Here is an 18,531-nt window from a genome sequence, read left to right as displayed (position 1 = left end):
CCACCAGGCCCTGTGTGGAGTCGTATTGTTTTTATAACAAAGGATCATGAGGCCAGAGTCTTAAGCAACAGAAATGTACCATCTCACAGTTCTGGAGGCTAGAAGTCTGAAACCAGGGAGCCAGCAGGACCATGTCCTCTGAAGGCTTTGAGGAAGATTCTGTTCTATGCCTTCGTAGATTCTGGTGCTGCCAGCCACCCTTGGCGTTCCTTGGCATCACTCAAATCTCTGCTTTGGTCGTCACATGGCGTCCTCCCTGTGTGTCTGTGTCTCCTTATAAGGACACCAGTGATACCGGGTTAAGGCCACCCTACAGACCTCATCTTAATTTGATTGAACTGCAAAGACCCTATTCCCAAATTAGGTCACATTCACAGGAACGGGGTTAAGACTTCAGCATATATTTGGGGGGGACACAATTCAACCAGTAACAGTGCTCAAGGGCTTTCAGTGGAAATATGGCGGCTCTGGAGAAGGAAGCTGGATTTGGGAGCACAGAGAGGTTGAATGACTGGTTATGAGCTGCCAGAGCAGGGCTGCAGAAGCTGCCACCAGGCTCCCTGGTCACCAGACAGCCATAACACAGGGCCATCTCCTGGACCGTCTGCTTCCTGGGTACCCCCCACAATGCCTACCTTATGCCTTGTGTGTGGCTCCACCAGCAGCAGCCTGCCCCATCCTGCTGGAATCCCCGGGCAGAAGCTCCCCTTAGCTTTTCCCCTCTGGCTTCACTTGCTGTCTCCTCCTGGGACAGGTCAGGATTGTCGAGGCCCACTGGCCTTTCCCTCCCTGCTCGCTTTGCTGGGCCACTTGTGGAGGAGCCCTGCGGCTGCCATCCAAGAAGCCCCATCTGAGGACAGCTGAAGGGGTGGGGTGGCAGCTCCCATGAGTGCCTGTCCCGCATCAGCTCCCACCCTAGTGGCACCTGGGGTTCTCCCCTGCCCCCACCCTTCCTGTGGGCTCCCTCCCTCTGCTCTCTGCGTCCAGTGGCCAAGGCAGCTGGCAACCACCAGGCTACCACTCCTTTACTCCTGCTTGGTGACCAAGCCCTCCATGTGATAGACTATTGCCAGACTTCCTTCCCCCTTTTTGGAAACTGGTGGCATAGTGGTTAAGTGCTACAGCTGCTAACCAAAAGGTCGGCAGTTCAAATATACCAGGTGCTCCTTGGAAACTCTATGGGGCAGCTCTACTCTGTCCAATAGGGTTACTATGAGTCAGAATTGGCTCGATGGCAATGGTTTTTTGTTTTTAATGGGTTTAAGCAGCTCAGCCCCTTGGGCCATCTTTTCCACCTCCACCTCTGCTCTGGCCCCCGCTTCCAGTCTGGACTCTACGGCACGCCCTTGTGTCTCCAGGGCAAATCCTCAGCACCATGAATTGCTCACAGCCTCCGTGCCTCACCCTGTGCTGGGCGCCAGGAAACTGAGATGAACGGCACTCCACCCTGCCTTCCAGGAGCTCCGCCCTGCTGGCCCAGATGGCCATTCTTGCGGCAAACTCCTCAAGCACATACTGTGCGCCAGGCACTGTGCTAGGCACAGCGCATCCAGCAGCGAACAAGACAGACAAGCCCCTCCTCTCACAGAGCTTCCATTCCAGCGGTGGGAGGGAGATAGCCCCGTTGCCATGGGGTCAATTCTGACTCATAGCTGCCCTATAGGGTTTCCAAGGAGCAGTTGGTGGATTTGAACTGCCGACCTTTTGGTTAGCAGCCATAGCTCTTAAACACTGTGCCACCAGGGCTGCAGGAGGGAGATATTACCCAAGTAAACACACACCACATCGAGGGATCAGGAATGCGACAAGGCAAAATAAAGCAGGGTGCTGGCCTGGGAGGGGCCTACGTGGATACCCAGGGACACAGTAGCCAGTAGAGTCCCCAAAGGGATTGTGCTTGAGGAAAAGCAAAGAGGAGCCAGAACAGAGGGGCAGAAAGGGCAGAGCACATAGAGCCAACCGTGGATGGTGCAAACTATCAAAGCGCTCGGCTGCTAACCAAAAGGTCGCAGGTTTAAGTTCCGAGAGGCACCTCGGAAGAAAGGCCCAGATATCTAGTTTTGAAAAATCAGCCACTGAAAACCCTGGAGCGCACTTCTACTCTGACACACATGGGGTTGCCACAAGTCGGAGTCAATGCAACGGTACCTCGTTTTTTGGGGATCTCTGTAGAAGTGGTTGAGTGGCAATCGACTCAATGGCAACGGTTGGTTGGTTTTTAGAGGCAGTTGTACAACACGGTGAATTTGCCAAATGCCACTGAAGCGTACACTTTAAAATAATTAATTTTGTTATGGGAATTTAATATCGATTTTTTTTTAATGCAATTGACAAAAAAAGGAAAGAAAGAAAAAGTGCTGATGCTCAGCTTGGCTCTGTTAAGTCAGAGTTCGTGGTCGTGGGCCCAGGCATCAGTATTTTTCTATTTAAGTTACCCAGCTGATATTTTGGGGAGTAGCATCTGGGATCTTAGAAGCTTGTGAGCAGCCATCTAAGATACTCTACTGGCTCCACCCCATCTGGAGCAAAGGAGAATGAAGAAAACCAAAGACACGGGGAAAGATTAGTCCAAAGGACTAATGGACCACAACCACCACAGCCTCCACCAGACTGAGTCCAGCACAACTAGATGGTGCCCAGCTACCACCATCAACTGCTCTGACAGGGATCACAACAGAGGGTCCCAGACAGAACAGGAGGAAAATGTAGAGCAAAATTCAAACTCACATATACACATACAAAAAAAGACCAGACTTACTCGTCTGACAGAGACTGGAGAAACTCCGAGATTATGGTCCCCAGACACCCCTTTAACTCAGTACTGAAGTCATTCCTGAGGTCCATACTTCAGCTAAAGATTAGACAGGCCCATAAAACAAACAATAACACATATAGTTCAACTATATATGAAACTAAAAGGGCACACCAGCCCAGGGGCAAGGACGAGAAGGCAGGAGCGGACAGGAAAGCTGGACAAATGAAAATGGGGAGCCCAAGGTCCAGAAGGGGAGAGTGTTGGCACGTCGCACCATTGGCAACCAATGTCACAAAACAATATGTGTATTGATTGTTTAATGAGAAACTAATTTGCTCTGTAAACCTTCACCAAAAGCACAATTAAAAAAACAACAAAGTCCCCCAGGTGACCTTAATGTAGCGCCAGGGCTGAGAAGCATGTTAGGGGCTCTAGATTTTATTCTGTGATGGGAAGGCACCAACCTCTTTTTTTTTTTTTTTAATTATGCTTTAAGTGGAAGTTTACAAATCAAGTCAGCCTCTCATACAAAAAGTTATACACATCTTGCTATGTATTCCTAGCTGCTCTCCTCCTAATGAGACAGCACTCTCCTCCCCTCAACCCTGTTATCCCCATGTCCATTCAACCAGCTTCTGTCCCTCTCTGCCTTCTCATCTCGCCACCAGACAGGAGTTGCCCACATAGTCTCATGTGTCTACTTGAGCCAAGAAGCTCACTCCTCACCAGAATCATTTTCTATCCCATAGTCCAGTCCAATCCCTCTCTGGAAAGCTGGCTTTGGGAATGGTTCCAATCTTGGGCTAACAAAGGGTCCGGGGACCATGACATCTAGGGTCTCTCCAGTTTCAGTCAGACCATTAAGTCTGGTCTTTTTAAGAGAATTTGAGATCTGCATCCCACTGCTCTCCTGCTCCATCAGGGACTCTCTGTCGTGTTCCCTGTCAGGGCAGTCATCGGTTGTAGCCGGGCATCATCTAGTTCTTCGGACTCAGGCTGATGTAGTCTCTGGTTTATGTGGTCCTTTCTGTTTCTTGGGCTCATCTTTATCATATGTCTTTGGTGTTCTTTATTTTCCTTTGGTCCAGGTGGGTTGAGACCAATTGAAGCACTTTAGATGGCTGCTTGCTAGCATTTAAGACCCTAGACGCCTCTCACCAAAGAGGGATGCAGAATGTTTTCTTAATATATTTTGTTATGCCAATTGACCTAGATGTCCGCTGAAACCATGGTCCCCAGACCCCTGTCCCTGCTACTTTGGCTTTAGAAGCTTTTGGTTGTATTCAGGAAACTTCTTTGCTTTTGGTTTAGTCCAGTTGTGCTGACTTCCCCTGTATTGTGTGTTGTCCTGTGCTACACCTAAAATAATTCTTGTCTACTATCTAGTTAGTGAATACCTCTCTCCCTCCCTCCCCACCCTTGTAACCGTCAAAGAGTATTTTCTTCTCTGTTTTAACTTTTTCTAGAGTTCTTATAATAGTGGTCTCATATAATATTTTTCCTTTTGCAACTAATTTCACTCAGCATAATGCCTTCCAGATTCCTCCAATGTTATATATGTTTCACAGATTCATCGCTGTTCTTAATCGTTGCATGGTATTCCATTGTACGAATATATCATAATTTATTTATCCATTTATCCGTTGACAGGCCCCTTGGTTGCTTCCATCTTTTTGCTGCTGTAAACAGTGCTGCAATAAACATGGGTGTGCATATATCTGTTCGTGTAAAGGCTCTTATTTCTCTAGGATATATTCCAAGGAGTGGAATTGCTGGATTGTATGGTAGTTCTATTTCTACCTTTTTAAGGAAGCATCAAATCAATTTCCAAAGTGGTTGTACCATTTTACATTTCCACCAGCAGTGTATAAGTGTTCCAATCTCTCCACAACCTCTCCAATATTTATTATTTTGTGTTTTCTGGATTAATGCCAGCCTTGTTGGGGTGAGATGGAATCTCATTGTAGTTTTGATTTGCATTTCTCTAAGGGCTAATGATCGTGAGCATTTCCTCATGTATCCATCCGTTAGCTGCCTGAATGTCTTCTTTGGTGAAGTGCCTGTTCATATCCTTTGCCCATTTTTTAATTGGGTTGTCTTTTTGCTGTTGAGTTTTTGCAGTATCATGTAAATTTTAGAGATCAGTCGCTGATTGGAAATGTCATAGCTAAAAACTTTTTCCCAGTCTGTAGGTAATCTTTTTATTCTTTTGGTGAAGTCTTTGGATGAGCACAGGTGTTTGATTTTTAGGAGCTCCCAGTTATCTAGTTTCTCTCTGGTGTTTGTGCATTGCTAATAATGTTTTGTATACTGTTTATGCCATGTATTCGGGCTTCTAGTGTTGTCCCTATTTTTTCTACCATCATTTTTATGGTTTTAGATTTTATATTTAGGTCTTTGATCCATTTTGAGTTAATTTTTGTTAGTGGTGTGAGGTATGGGTCTTGTTTCATTTTTTCACAGATGGATATCCAGTTATGCCAGTACTATTTGTTAAAAAGACTGTCTTTTCCCCATTTAGCACACTATGGGCCCCTGTCAAATATCAGCTGCTCATATGTGGATGGATTTATGTCTGGATTCTCAGTTGTGTTCTATTGGTCTATGTATCTGTTGTTGTACCAGAACCAGGCTGTTTGACCACTGTGGCGGCATAATAGGTTTCAGAATCAGGTAGTGTAGGCCTCTCACTTTGCTCTTCTTTTTCAGTATTGCTTTCCTTATCCAGGGCCTCTTTTCCTTCCGTATAAAGTTGATGATTTGTTTCTCCATCTCATTGATATTTGGACTGGGATAACATTGTATCTATAGATCGTTTTGGGTAAAATAGACATTTTTACAATGTTGAATCTTCCTATCCATGACCAAGATATGTTTCTCCATTTATGTAGGTCTCTTTTAGTTTCTTGCAATAGTGTCTTGTAGTTTTCTTTGTATCGGTCTTTTACATCTCTGGTTAGATTTATTCCTAAGTATTTTTATCTTCTTGGGGCTATTGTAAATGATACTGATTTGGTGATTTCCTCTTCGAAGTTCTCTTGGTTGGTGTAGAGGAATCCAACGATGTATGTATGTTTATCTTTTATGCTGATACTCTGCTAAACTCTTCTATCAGTTTCAATAGTTTTCTTGAGGATTCTGTAGGTTTTTCTGCGTATAAGATCATGTCATCTGCAAATACAGATACTTTTACTTCTTCTTTGCCAATTTGGATGCCCTTTATTTCTTTATCTAGCCTAATAGGTCTGGCTAGGACCTCCAGCACAATGTTAAGTAAGAGCGGTGATGAACGAACAGATATATGCATACCCATGTTCATTGTAGTACTGTTTACAATAGCAAAAAGATGGAAGCAACCAAGGTGTTCATCAAAGGATAGATGGATAAATTATGGTATATTCACACAATGGAATACTACACATCAATAAGGAACAATGATGAATCTGTGAAACATTTCATAACATGGACAAATCTGGAAGGCATTATGCTGAGTGAAATTAGTCAGTTGCAAAAGGACAAACGCATTATGAGACCACTATTATAAGAACTCGAAAAATAGTTTAAACAGAGAAGAAAATATTCTTTGATGGTTACGAGAGTGGGGAGGGAGGGAGGGAGAAGGGTATTCACCAATTAGATAGTAGACAAGAACTATTTTAGGTGAAGGGAAAGACAACACACAATACAGGAGAGGTCAGCACAACTGGACTAAACCAAAAGCAATGAAGTTTCCAGAATAAACTGAACACTTCGAAGGCCAGTGTAGAAGGGGCAGAGATTTGGGGACCATGGTTTCAGGGGTTTCAATTGGCATAATAAAATCTATTAAGAAAACAATCTGCATCTCACGTTGGAGAGTGGTATCTGGGGTCTTAAACACTAGTGAGCAGCCGTCTAAGATACGCCAATTGATCTCAGCCCACTTGGAGCAAAGAAGAATGAACACCAATGACACAAGGTAATTATGAGCCCAAGAGACAGAAAGGGCCACATAAACCAGAGATTACATCAGCCTGAGACCAGAAGAACTAAATGGTGCCTGGCTACAACCGATGGCTGCCCTGACAGGGAACACAACAAAGAACCCCTGAGAGAGCAGGAGAGCAGTGGGATGCAGACCTCAAATTCTCGTAAAAAGACCAGACTTAATGATCTGACTGAGACTAGAAGGACCCTGGAGGTCATGGTCCCCAGACCTTCTGTTAGCTGAAGACAGGAACCATTCCCAAAACCAACTCTCCAGACAGGGCTTGGACTGGACTATGGGATAGAAAATGATATTGGTGAAGAGTGAGCTTCTTGGATCAAATAGACACATGAGGCTGTGTGGGCAGCTCCTGCCTGGAGGGGAGATGAGAGGGCAGAGGGAGTCAGAAGCTGGCCAAATGGACACAAAAATAGAGAGTGGAGAGAAAGAGTGTGCTGTCTCACTAGGGGGAGAACAACTAGAAGTATATAGCAAGGCGTATATAAATTTTTGTATGAGAGACTGACTTGATTTGTAAACTTTCACTTAAAGCACAATAAAAATTAAAAAAAAGAAGAGTGGTGATGAAGGGCACCCTTGTCTGGTTCCTGTTCTCAAGGGGAATGCTTTCAGACTCTCTCTGTTTAGGAAGATGTTGGCTGTTGGCTTTGTATAAACCCAAATGTCCTTTATTATGTTGACCAACCTCTATTTTTAAAGATGCACAGGATGCCAGTCCCCAGGAACAGGGCGCTGGGGCAGGGGGGTGGAGCAGGAGACCAAATCTGGGCTACAAGCACTAAGGGGAAGCAGGTGGCAGTGCAGAGACCAGAAGGCACAGTGGGAGAGGGCAAGGAGGCAGCTCCCCTCACCCACAGGCTGCACCTGCTGCCGCTCAGGAGGGTCATCCCATGCCCCAGGTGAGCCAGCAGAACCCACTCGGAGGATAAGGCAGAGCATCCGAATTCGTGCCTGGGTCTTCCTACCTGAGCAGACTACCTTGGCCTCAGCCTCTTAAGTCATAGGACTGATTCTGTGGTATGAGAATGAATGAAATTGGGATTCCTAAAGCAGATGCTGATGAGGCTGAGAGGGCAACCCTGGGAAGAGGGGGTGGGACACAGGAGCTAGAGCCCAGGAGTATTTCCTGCCTTGGGCAGACACCGTGAGTGGTTACCTTCAGCATCCTGTGTCTGCACCTCAGGCCCAGTGTCCTACTTGGTAACGGACTTGACTGCCCAGCTTTACAGTCCTAGGGGAAGGGAAAGGTTGGGGCTGACAAGCAGTAGAATTCTTGCCTCCCATGTGGAAGACCTGGGTTCGATTCCCAGCCAATGCACCTCATGCCCAACCACTACCCTTCTGTCAGTGGAGGCTTGCAAGTCGCTACGATGCTGAGTAGGTATCGGTGGAGCTTCCAGACTAAGATGAACTAGAAAGAAAAGCCTGATGATCTACTTCTGAAAATCAGCCAGTGAAAATCCTGTGGATCACAAGGGTCCAAACTACAACTGATCATGGGATGGCACAGGACCAGGTAGTGTTTCATTCTGTAGTGCATGGGGTCGCCATGGGTCTGGAGCCAATTCAACCATGGCTAACGACAATACAGTCCAGTGTGGAAGTTAAGAGCAGAGCTCTAGTGCCAGGCTACCTAGACCTGAATCCTAGCCCCATTACTTTCTAGTTGTGTGACCTTTCCAAAACACGACTTCTCTATGCCTCAGTTTTCCCATCTGTAAAATGGGGTAATCATAGGTTTATACCATACCAGTTGCCATAGAGTCAATTCCAATTTATGATGACCCCATGTGTGTTGGAGTAGATCTGTACTCCTTAGGGTTTTCAATGGCTGATAGGTTGCCAGGCCTTTCTTCTGAGGTACCACCTCTGGGTGGACTCGAAACTCCAACCTTTCTGTTAGCAGCTGAGTGCTTTAACCGTTTGCAGCACCCAGGGACTCCACTGGGCACCTAGAAAGCACTGTGTAAGTGTTAAAGGCATCACCCAGCCCATTTGTTTCACAGTGAATGTCCCAACCAGAGGCCAGAGTTTCTTATAAAGGGGGTGAGGGTTGTATGGGGGGACAGGAATAAATAAAATCCCTTTTGTCCATGGGGAACCGCCCATCCTTCCAAACGGCCACCAGTGTTTGAGAAGTTCTGATGTCCTTTATCCTAGCAGGTGCTGAGTGTTTACTATATGTTAGGCAAAGTATTATAAACCTAAAACATTATCTAAGATTAAAAAAAAAATTTTTTTTTTAATTCAACAGACATTTATTTAAAATCTCTTGGCCCAAACTAATCTCTGTGAAACACTGGAGATTCAGAAATAAGTAAACAGGGCTCCATCCTCAAGGAACTCACAGTCTGGTCAGGGAGAGATAAGCCGATTGCAGAAATCAAAACAATGATGACTGCAAACGGAGTTCTGTTATCTGCATTCCGCAGATGCAGTAAGGATAATCCCAGGGCTGTAAGCAGCCTACCCAGGGACACACTGGTTCTCACCTCCCTCCCTTCCCCTTCCTCAGCCTTAACAGTGTCTGTCTGTTTTGCAAACCTCCACCCTCTAAGGCTCAATTCACAGTTGGGGATGAAAACACGAAAGAATTAATAGAACAATGAAACATCTGATCTATTAGGAACCTTCTGGAACTCATCCTTCCCCCAGCTCCCTCCCTCCCCTTGAAAGCAGCAGCGAGCACCCCCAGGCTACCTTACTGCCTTAAAACTCAGCCCTCTGCAAGCGGATGTCCTTTACAATCACACAATACAGCCAGTCTCTTTTCTAGGTGTTTTCCAAACTCTGCTCTCAAAGCATGAGAATTCTCCACTCCCACCCCACCCCCAGGATATGCAAATTAATATGTCCTTGGCTGCTTGGGGCTCCCAGAGGCTTCAGGACATCCTGTCAATTGTCCCACTGGCATCTCTAAGGGACCGCACAGGCTCTCCAGCAGGTGCCCAAGCCCTATGTGCCCTGGACCTTCCCCTCCTCTTCCTCCAGCCCTGCCTCTGACCACTCACTGCTTATTACTGGACTAAGGCTCCACTTTCCCTCCAAGCCCCTCCTCCCTCAAGTCTTAGCACTTTTGATCCCTCTGCCTGGACTTCCCTTGCCACCGCCCTGCAGCACCTTCACCCAGCTTGGTCACAACTCACTCTGTGACCTTGGGTAAGTCCCCTCTCCTAGCTGGGACTCCGTGCTCCTGTCCTGATAATGGAGGTGGCCCTAGATATCTTCAGCGTGTCCTTCCAGCTCCAGAATTTTACGCTAATCTGTCTGTTCACACGTCATTATTTTGTATGAGCCATTTCCCTTTCTCATCTTTGCAAACAAACTCCCCTCGTCCAGGAAGCTTTCCTTGATCAACTCCAGGAGCGCATCATGCCAATGAGTTCATGAGGGCCTTCTGCCCCACATAATCACTATTACCTGAAAAGCCACCCAGAAAATACACAATGTAAGTAAAAACAGAGAGTTTACTATGAAAATGAGATTTCTAGATAAGCCCCCCAGCCCCACCCCCACCAACTAGACTATCCCCATGTTCAACTATCTAGAAATTCAAACTGTCTACAATTATTTATCTAGGTTTTCAATGTCTCTCTCTTTCTTGTGCTTAGGTGGTAAGCTACCTGAGGGCCATGTCTTCTGACTTTTGGCTGGGAACCCCCACAGGCCTGCCTCTCCCCTCCCCAAGTCCTTCTCTAGGGTTAATGACGGCATCGTAATTGTTGGTGTGCATTCATGCACAGTAGCCCGTTTCATCTTTGAAAACAGCCTGTAAGGTAGATCAGGCATGTACAATGGCCCCATTTGACGGATGTGGAAATTGAGGCCCTGAAAGGTTTACCCAATAATGCATGGTTAGCTAAATGGCAAAACAAGCTGGCATCCCGCCAGAGACATCTACCTGCCTCACTGCCTGTGCTCCCTGGGTCACTGACTCATAACTGCTACGTTTGCCAGCTCAGGTTTCAATCCTTCCAGTGTCCAGGCTGCAAACAGTGGCGTGGGGCTGGCCAGCGGAGGAGCCAGAATAAGCAGATTTTATTTCTAATCTGACTCAACCACCTGGTTCAGAATCCAGCCAAACTGGGGAAACTTGGTTGTGCTCCCACTCCTCCCCCTCCCCACTTCCACAGCCGCTCCCATCGTCCTTTGGCCCATCTCCGCACCCCTCCCACCTCCTACCCAGCCTCTGGGAGCCCACGGGGTTGGGTGGGGGTCCCAGGAGGATATGAGCCTATAGAAGGGCGGGATGTTTTTCCTTCTCGGTATTGTTCTGCTGTGCCCATTGTGTGGGCTGAGAGGTGGACGTCACCAAGTCGCCTGGCAGGCTCTCAGCAGAGCGGGGAACGTTTCCGGAGGGGACTGACCAGTTATGAATGGCTAAAGTTTTCAAAAGCTTTGAAATTGCTTTGGATCAGTCATACTGGAGGAACTGAGGAGGTGGAAGGACTTGGAGATGCCCTGCTTTCTGGCAGCCAGCTGTGAGGCCAAAGGCCCGGGGACCTTGGCAGACTGGGACTGCCCTCAGTGTGAAGGGTTTGGGAATGTAAAATCAGGGGGAACGAAGGGGTCTCAGCAGGGGAATGCCCAGGCAAAATGGCACTGCATTTTGTTTACCAGAATTCCTGCCCAAACTTGGAGTGGCTCTCACCTGAGGATGAAAAGGAGCAAGCCATCTTTAAAAGCTTCACTAAGCTCACCCCAGAGGAAACAGAAAGTCACAATTGTTTAGAAGCAGCTTGGTGTTTGCCACTGTGTGAATAATGCTCCGTGTTCTTAACTTTCTCACAGCTTTTCCCTTCCAGAGAAGGTTTTTATTTACCGTATTTTTATGCAAATAACGCAGCCTCCTGCGTTTGTTTGCCGGCCCTACCCACCCCCGCCAAGGTATTTTCATTATTTTTTACAGCAGCTTTTTTTTTTTTTTAATGGAAGAGGATTGGCATGGTGGCACTTGTGATGGTGCCTCGTGGGGAGGAGAGGGTGCAGGGCATGGTCAGCAGACAAACGCAGAAGGTCCGTGTTACTTTTATAAAAATATAGTAAGTATCTTTTTACCACTAGCCTGGGTGTGTCTCGAGAGCGTTTCCTAGGTGCCAGGTGCTTGGCGTAAATTATCTCATGGTTTGATTTAATGACCTCAACAATTCCAGTAGGCAGGTATGTTGTTGTTGTTAGGTGCCGTTGACTTATAGCAACCTTATGTATAACGGAAAAAAAACGAAAATGTTGCCTGGTCTTGCACCATCTTCATGACCATTGGTATGTTTGAGTCCATTATTGTGGCTACTGTGTCAATTAATTTCACTGAGTGTTTCCCTCATTTTCCATGACCCTTTACTTTGCCAACCATGATGCCCTTTTCCAGCAACTGGTCTTTCCTCATGATGTGTCCAAAGTAAGCAAGCTGATGTCTCTCCATTCTTGCTTCTAAGGAGCATTCTGGTTGTATTTCTTCAGAGGCTGATTTGTTCATTCTTCTGGCAATCCACAGTATATTCAATATTCTTAGCCAACACCACAGTTCGAATGCATCAGTTCTTCTTCTGTCTTCCTTTTCCACGGTCCAGCCATGGAAGAAGCAGTCAAGAAACAGGCAGGTGTAGCACCCTTTTTTTATAGGTGAGGACCCTGAGCTTCACAGAGGCTCAGCATTCGTTCCAAACAAATACACACCCTGTTTGTGCAGAGCTGGGATTTGAACCAAGATCTGAGAGACTCCAAAGTCCATGTTCTACAATAGGATTTCTCAAACGCTCCAGTGCATAAGAATCGACTGGGGTGCTGGCTAGAAATGCAGCTTCCTCAGCCCCTGTTTCGCCTTCCCATTCTAATTCAGTAAATCGGGGTGGGGCACAGGAGTCCGTGGCTCCCCCAAACAACCGGGTGATCCTGAAGTGGTTGAGCCACAGATTAAGAATTCCTCCCTGAGGTGTTCCATCTTATCTCCTCAGCCAAGAGAGCAGCAACCTTGCCTGAAAACAGAAGGGGGCCCCGCTACTCCAATCCCTGCCAAGCCCTCAAGACATCACCGTCTCTCCTCATTTCTCCCTTGCCAATTGGGCGAAACACAGCAGAAGCAGCCTAGAGCCTCAGAAGACTGAGGTGACTGATCTTCAGCCTAGAAAAATCTCATACCACCCATTGCCTTTTTAAATAACATTTTGAACCCAAGCAAGAGAAAAATCTGAGCAACAAAATTGGGGTAAAGGGCACTGATTCATCCCTCAGCTGTTTATGGGCTCACACCATGGGTAAGGGCCAGGGACAGACACCTCTAAGCGTGGATGTTGTTGCTAGCTGCTGCCAAGTTTATGCACAAAGGGATCGAACCAGGCCCTTGTGGTTCATAGGGTTTTCATTGGCTGATTTTTGGAAGTAGATTGCCAGGCTTCCTAGTCTGTCTTAGTCTGGAAGCTCTGCTGAGGCCTCTTCAGCATCACGGCAACACGCGAAGCCTCCACTGACAGAAGAGTGGTAGCTGCGCCTGAGGTGCATTGGCTGGGAATGGAACCTGGATCTCCTGCATGGAAGGCGAGAATTCTACCGCTGAACTACCACTGCCTTCTTAAGCATGGGTACAGCAGGGTTCGTAAGAGCCCGGTGCGGTAGGAACCTCCTGCTTTGGAATTATCTGGTGAATTGGCTAAGAATGCAGTCCTGGACCCCACCCCAGGTCTTCATTTGGACGAATCTCTGGGGTGTGAACTCTGGGAATCTGCGTTTTAAATACACTCCCCAGGTAATTCTGAAGCAAATACAGGACTGAAATTAGTAGGAACTTAAGGCTGCAGGGATTCCCTGGGGTGCGGCTGTGGATTACTGGAAGGAGTGCCATGCTTGGAGTGGGAATTCTAGGTTTGAATCCTGGTTTGACCACTCTGTGATACTGGGTAGGTGACTTAACCTCCCTGAGCTCAATTCCTCGCATGCAAAAGGGGGACAGTCACGTCCACATCTCAGCACACAGTAGGCTCTGAATGAACAGCAGTGGATGTGCAGTGGAAGCTTAGTCTTTGTCTTTATATGGCCTTGACTTCCTCTCCATATGAAAGATGTATGACTACATTATTTAGTCCCTCTTTTTTGTTTTAGTGTGTCATCTTTTACATATTGACATCTCTGTTTCTCTATTTTCAGTGTTTTAGCTTTAATTTATTTGTGACTTCCCTATCTGGGTTGATATCTGGTTGTTCTGTCCTGTGTTCTAGTCTTGGGTTGTTATCTGATGTTATTGAATTTCTAACAGGAGGACTCCCTTTAGTATTTCTTGTAATTTTGTTTTGGTTTTACAAATTCTCTAAACTTCTGTTTATCTGGAAATGCCCTAATTTCGCCATCATATCTGAGAGACAGTTTTGCTGGATATATAATTCTTGGCTGGCAATTTTTTCCCTTCAAGGCTTTATATATGTCATCCCATGGCCTTCTTGCCTGCATGGTTTCTGCTGAATAGTCTGAGCTTAGTCTTGTTGACTCTCCTTTGTAGATGACTTTTCCTTTATCCCTAACCACTCTTAAAATTCTCTATCTTTGGTTTTGGCAACTTTGATTATAATATGTCTTGGTGACTTTCTTTTGGGATCTACCTTGTGTGGGGTTCGGTGAGCTTCTTGGATAGGTATCTTCTCATCTTTCATGATATCAGGGAAGTTTTCTGCCAACAAGTCTTCAACAATTCTCTTTGTATTTTTTGATATCCCACCTTGTTCTGGTACTCCAATCACTCATAGGTTAAATTCCTCTTGATAGAGTCCCACATAATTCCTAGGGTTTCTTCACTTTTTAAAAATACTTTTATCTCATTTTTCCTCAAATAGATTGGCATCAAGTGCTTTATCTTCAATCTCACTAATTCTGACTTCCCTTGCCTCAATTCTGCTCCTATGACTTTCTATTGAGTTGTCTAATTCTGAAATTTTATTGTTAATCTTTTGGATTTCAGTTTGCTATCTCTCTGTGGATTCTTGCAGCCTATTAAATTTGTCATTATGCTCATGTATAACCTTCTTAAGTTCCTCTATTACTTGTCTGTGTGTTTTTGGCTTGTTCTGTGTTTTGCCTGATTGCCTTCCTGATCTCTTGAAGAGCTCTGTATCTTTTGAATTCTACCTTTGATAATTCCAAGAAGTTACCTTCCTCCAGAAGGTTTCTTGATTCTTTGTTTTGAGCACTTGCTGAAGCCATCATCGTCTGCCTCTTTATGTGATTTGATATTGACTATTGTCTCTGAGCCATCAATAAGTTCATCAATAACTTATATTTATTTAATGTTTGCCCTCTGTGTCCTAGCTTCTTGTTTTGTTTTGCTTTGATATGCCCAGATAGGCTGGTCTTGTGAGCTAGTTTGATTGTTGGCACCTTTGAAGATCTCATGTCCTGTTACCAGGTGGTTAGAGCTGTTACTAGGTATGTGAGTCCAGAAGTCCATTTACTTTTCTTGTATGGATTCAGCTCAGGTGTCCAGGTAGTCAATCACCAAGCTTGTGAGGCAGGCTCTCACCAACAGTCCTAGATGGTTAGGGGTAATTGAAGGAGGCACAGGTATCTGACTGCAGTAGGAGGTCATGTGCTGAGCAAGGCAGGAGGCTGATGGCTGCCCCTGAGTGTCTGGGAGGAAAGCGTGTCCTTGTTCCCTAGAGCATGGGCAGGTTTTGCAGCTGGACTATGGGCACCTAATGCTGTTGGCTGTAATGACTGGGAGGCACCACTTATTCTTGGACCTCTGTTGCAGGTGCCTATGTGGCATGGGTGGAGCCACCAGTCCTCAGGCTCCTCATGTGGGTAGGTGAGGACTGTGCTTAATGGGCAGAGCGGTGTCAAATGTCATGAATCTGCCACTCCACCTCATAGCTGATACTGCTAACAATAGGCTTCAGGTATATACTCTGTTGTACTGTGCTAATGAGGGCCTACACTGTTGAAATGGGCCCACACAGGTCTATGCAGGAGTTACAGGTATTCAAAGTCTGTGGACCCCTTATGCCTGTGGCTAGGCAAAAGGGCTGTTCCTGCCCTGAGTTCCTGGCTTAGGGGAGTTGGCAGATTGTTTGTTAATTTGTTCCCTCTCCAGAGCTGGGAGAATGACTTGAAGTGCAAAACGGATCCTACTTCCTACCCAGCGGCTGTGGCAATCACTGAAGCTGGTCTGGGACCCAGTGCAGAGCAGCAACAGGGCAGGTAAATGAGAGAGAGGTTCTTCTCAAAGGGCATGCTTTTTGATCCACACAGTAGGTTAGACACATGTACTTATCTTTGCGGATTGAAAGCCAGTTTTCACTGGTTCTGGAGGCTTGAGTAGACTTCCCACTGCTTGGTCTCTCCCAAATGTGGAAAATGCCTCCTGAGCACCACTGCTTGCCTCACCGCACAGGCCAGCCAATCCAGCCCGCAGGGTGCCACTTTCCCCCGGGTCAGGTCTGGCAACTCCTCACTGCTTCTGAACCATCTCTCCCTTCCCCTGCTGCTCAGTCCAACTCCTCAACTTTGCCTTTGATATTCAGGGCTTCTAGATTGTCATATATAATTAATTCACTTTGGGTGAGGTCTTTGTTGTAAGAGGGGCCACAAGAAGCATCTGACTACTCTGCCATCTTGGCCCCACCTCTTAGTCTGTGTCTTTAAAAAAAAAAAAAAATTACTGTCTAGTCAATTCCAAGTCATAGCGACCCTGTAGGACAGAGAACTGCCTCATAGTGTTTCCAAAGTTGTAATTTTTACAGAAGCAGACTGCCATGTCTTTCTCCCACAGAGCAGCTGGTGGGTTCCAAATCTTGATCTTTCAGTTAGCAGCTGAGCACTTAACCACTGTGCCACCAGGACTCCTTTTTTCTGTCTTCAGCAATGCAAACAGAGGGCTCCCAGCAGCCTCCAGCTGTCACAGACCCACTCAGCTCTCTGTGTTGGGGAGCGAAATGCTGGGGTGTGAGTGAGGGGGTTAGGATTCAGAGCCATGCTCTGACAGGGTGGTCTGGAGGTCCTGAAAGGGTCAAGGGTCAGGCCGTGGCCCACAGGACCCTGAGTCTCAGGATGGTTTTGATGGCTGTTCCTACCACCTAATTTCTCTGTCCCTCTATTCCCAAGCCTCTCAACTTCACTCCATGAGATCATACCTGAAGTATGGCCTCTGAGGAGTCAGTGCATGGACTCTCTCCTGCCCTCCCCTCTTGTAGCTCGGCCTTGTTCCCTAAGGATGCCACTGCTGAGCTCAGAGATGCAACTCTTCCTCCCTCATTTCTCCTGCATCACCCTTAAGTGGCTCCAAACCAAAATTAAACCCATTGTCTTAAGCTGAGTTACTAGAGAAGCAAAACCAGTGAAGAGTGTATATATATATATATATATATATATATATATATACACACACATATATATATGTATATGTGTATATAGAGAGAGATTTATATCAAGAAAATGGCTCATATGATTGTAAAGGCTGGGAAGTCCCAAGTCCATGGGTCAGGCTGAAGGCTTCTCCTGACTCACATAGCTGCAGGGGCTGATGAGCCCAAGATCAGCAGGTAAGCTGGCAGGCCACTGGCTTACAGGCTGTGGAGGCTGACAAATCTCAAGATCAGCAGGTAAGCTGCTAGCTCAAGTCTCAAGAATGGGAGGTCAGGTGAACAGGAGTCAGATGCAGGACCCAGAGTGAGCAAAAGTCCATGAGCTTTGCCACAAAGTCCACATATATTGGATGTAGGCCAGTCCCCTAAGGAAACTCCCTTTCAAGTGATTGGCCATTCACAGCAGATCCGATCATGGAGGTGATTACATTATATCAGATGTCATTATGGAGATGATTACATCATTACATAGTTTCCAAACTACATCGTTAACTGCCAAACCACTGAGAATCATGGCCCAGCCAAGCTGACACACGACTTTAATCGTGACACCCTTTGCCATCAAGTCAACCCCAACTCATGGCAATCCCATGTGTTACAGAGTAGTACTGCTCCATAGGGTTTTCTTGGCTGTAATTTTCTCTCTTCCAAGAAAAACTACTTCTTGTGCCTAGACTTCTAGTAGCTACTCTGAGAAACTTTAATATAAATCAGTCTGTTTGAAAAGTGCACTGCAAAAGACAAAATGTTTATTTTAATTGGTTACAAAGTTTAAAAAAAGGACAAATTATTCCAAATTGTTTCTCTAAAAGGATCTTATAAAGCATGCTAAAGACAAGGTTATGAAAATGTAATAAACTCTCACTTCCAAATAATATTATTAAATTAAGATTATATTATTCCTTCAAAGAACTTACTCTGATTGGTTCAATAATAAATAAGCATTTGTACAAGTTAAATAGTTCTAATATTTCCAAGAATTAACGAAAATAAATTCATTCTGACAAAGGTTTTTATATTTGTCAATTTTAAAAGGAAAATATAAAAAACAAAAGCTTTGTAAGTAACTTAAACTAGAATTAGAGAAAACGAAGTAATTTTTTACCGAGAATGCCCAGTGCAAAGCAAAAGAAACAAAATAAAAAGCCCTTCAAAATAGGGTTGCATTGAGCAGCCTTGAAAATTGCTGGTAACTGTCCCTACCAAGATAATTGAGTAACAACATAGTTACAATTGCAATAATAAAAAAGAGGGAGAGAGAAATATAACAGAACTAAAATGAAAAAGAACTGCCTTTGTGTTATGAGGCCGATAGCATGTTGATTGCACTTAAAATAATAGAAGTGTAGCTCCACAAATAATTGAGAGCTCTGCCAACTCTGCCTATTCAGAAAGAAAAATAATTGTGTCTTAAGTTTTTAGCTGACTTCCAGAAAGAAAAAGAA

The sequence above is a fragment of the Loxodonta africana genome, chromosome 20 (genome assembly GCF_030014295.1).
Source record: "Loxodonta africana isolate mLoxAfr1 chromosome 20, mLoxAfr1.hap2, whole genome shotgun sequence".
Classification (NCBI taxonomy): Eukaryota; Metazoa; Chordata; class Mammalia; order Proboscidea; family Elephantidae; genus Loxodonta; species Loxodonta africana.
Note: the sequence above shows the minus strand (reverse complement) of the source record.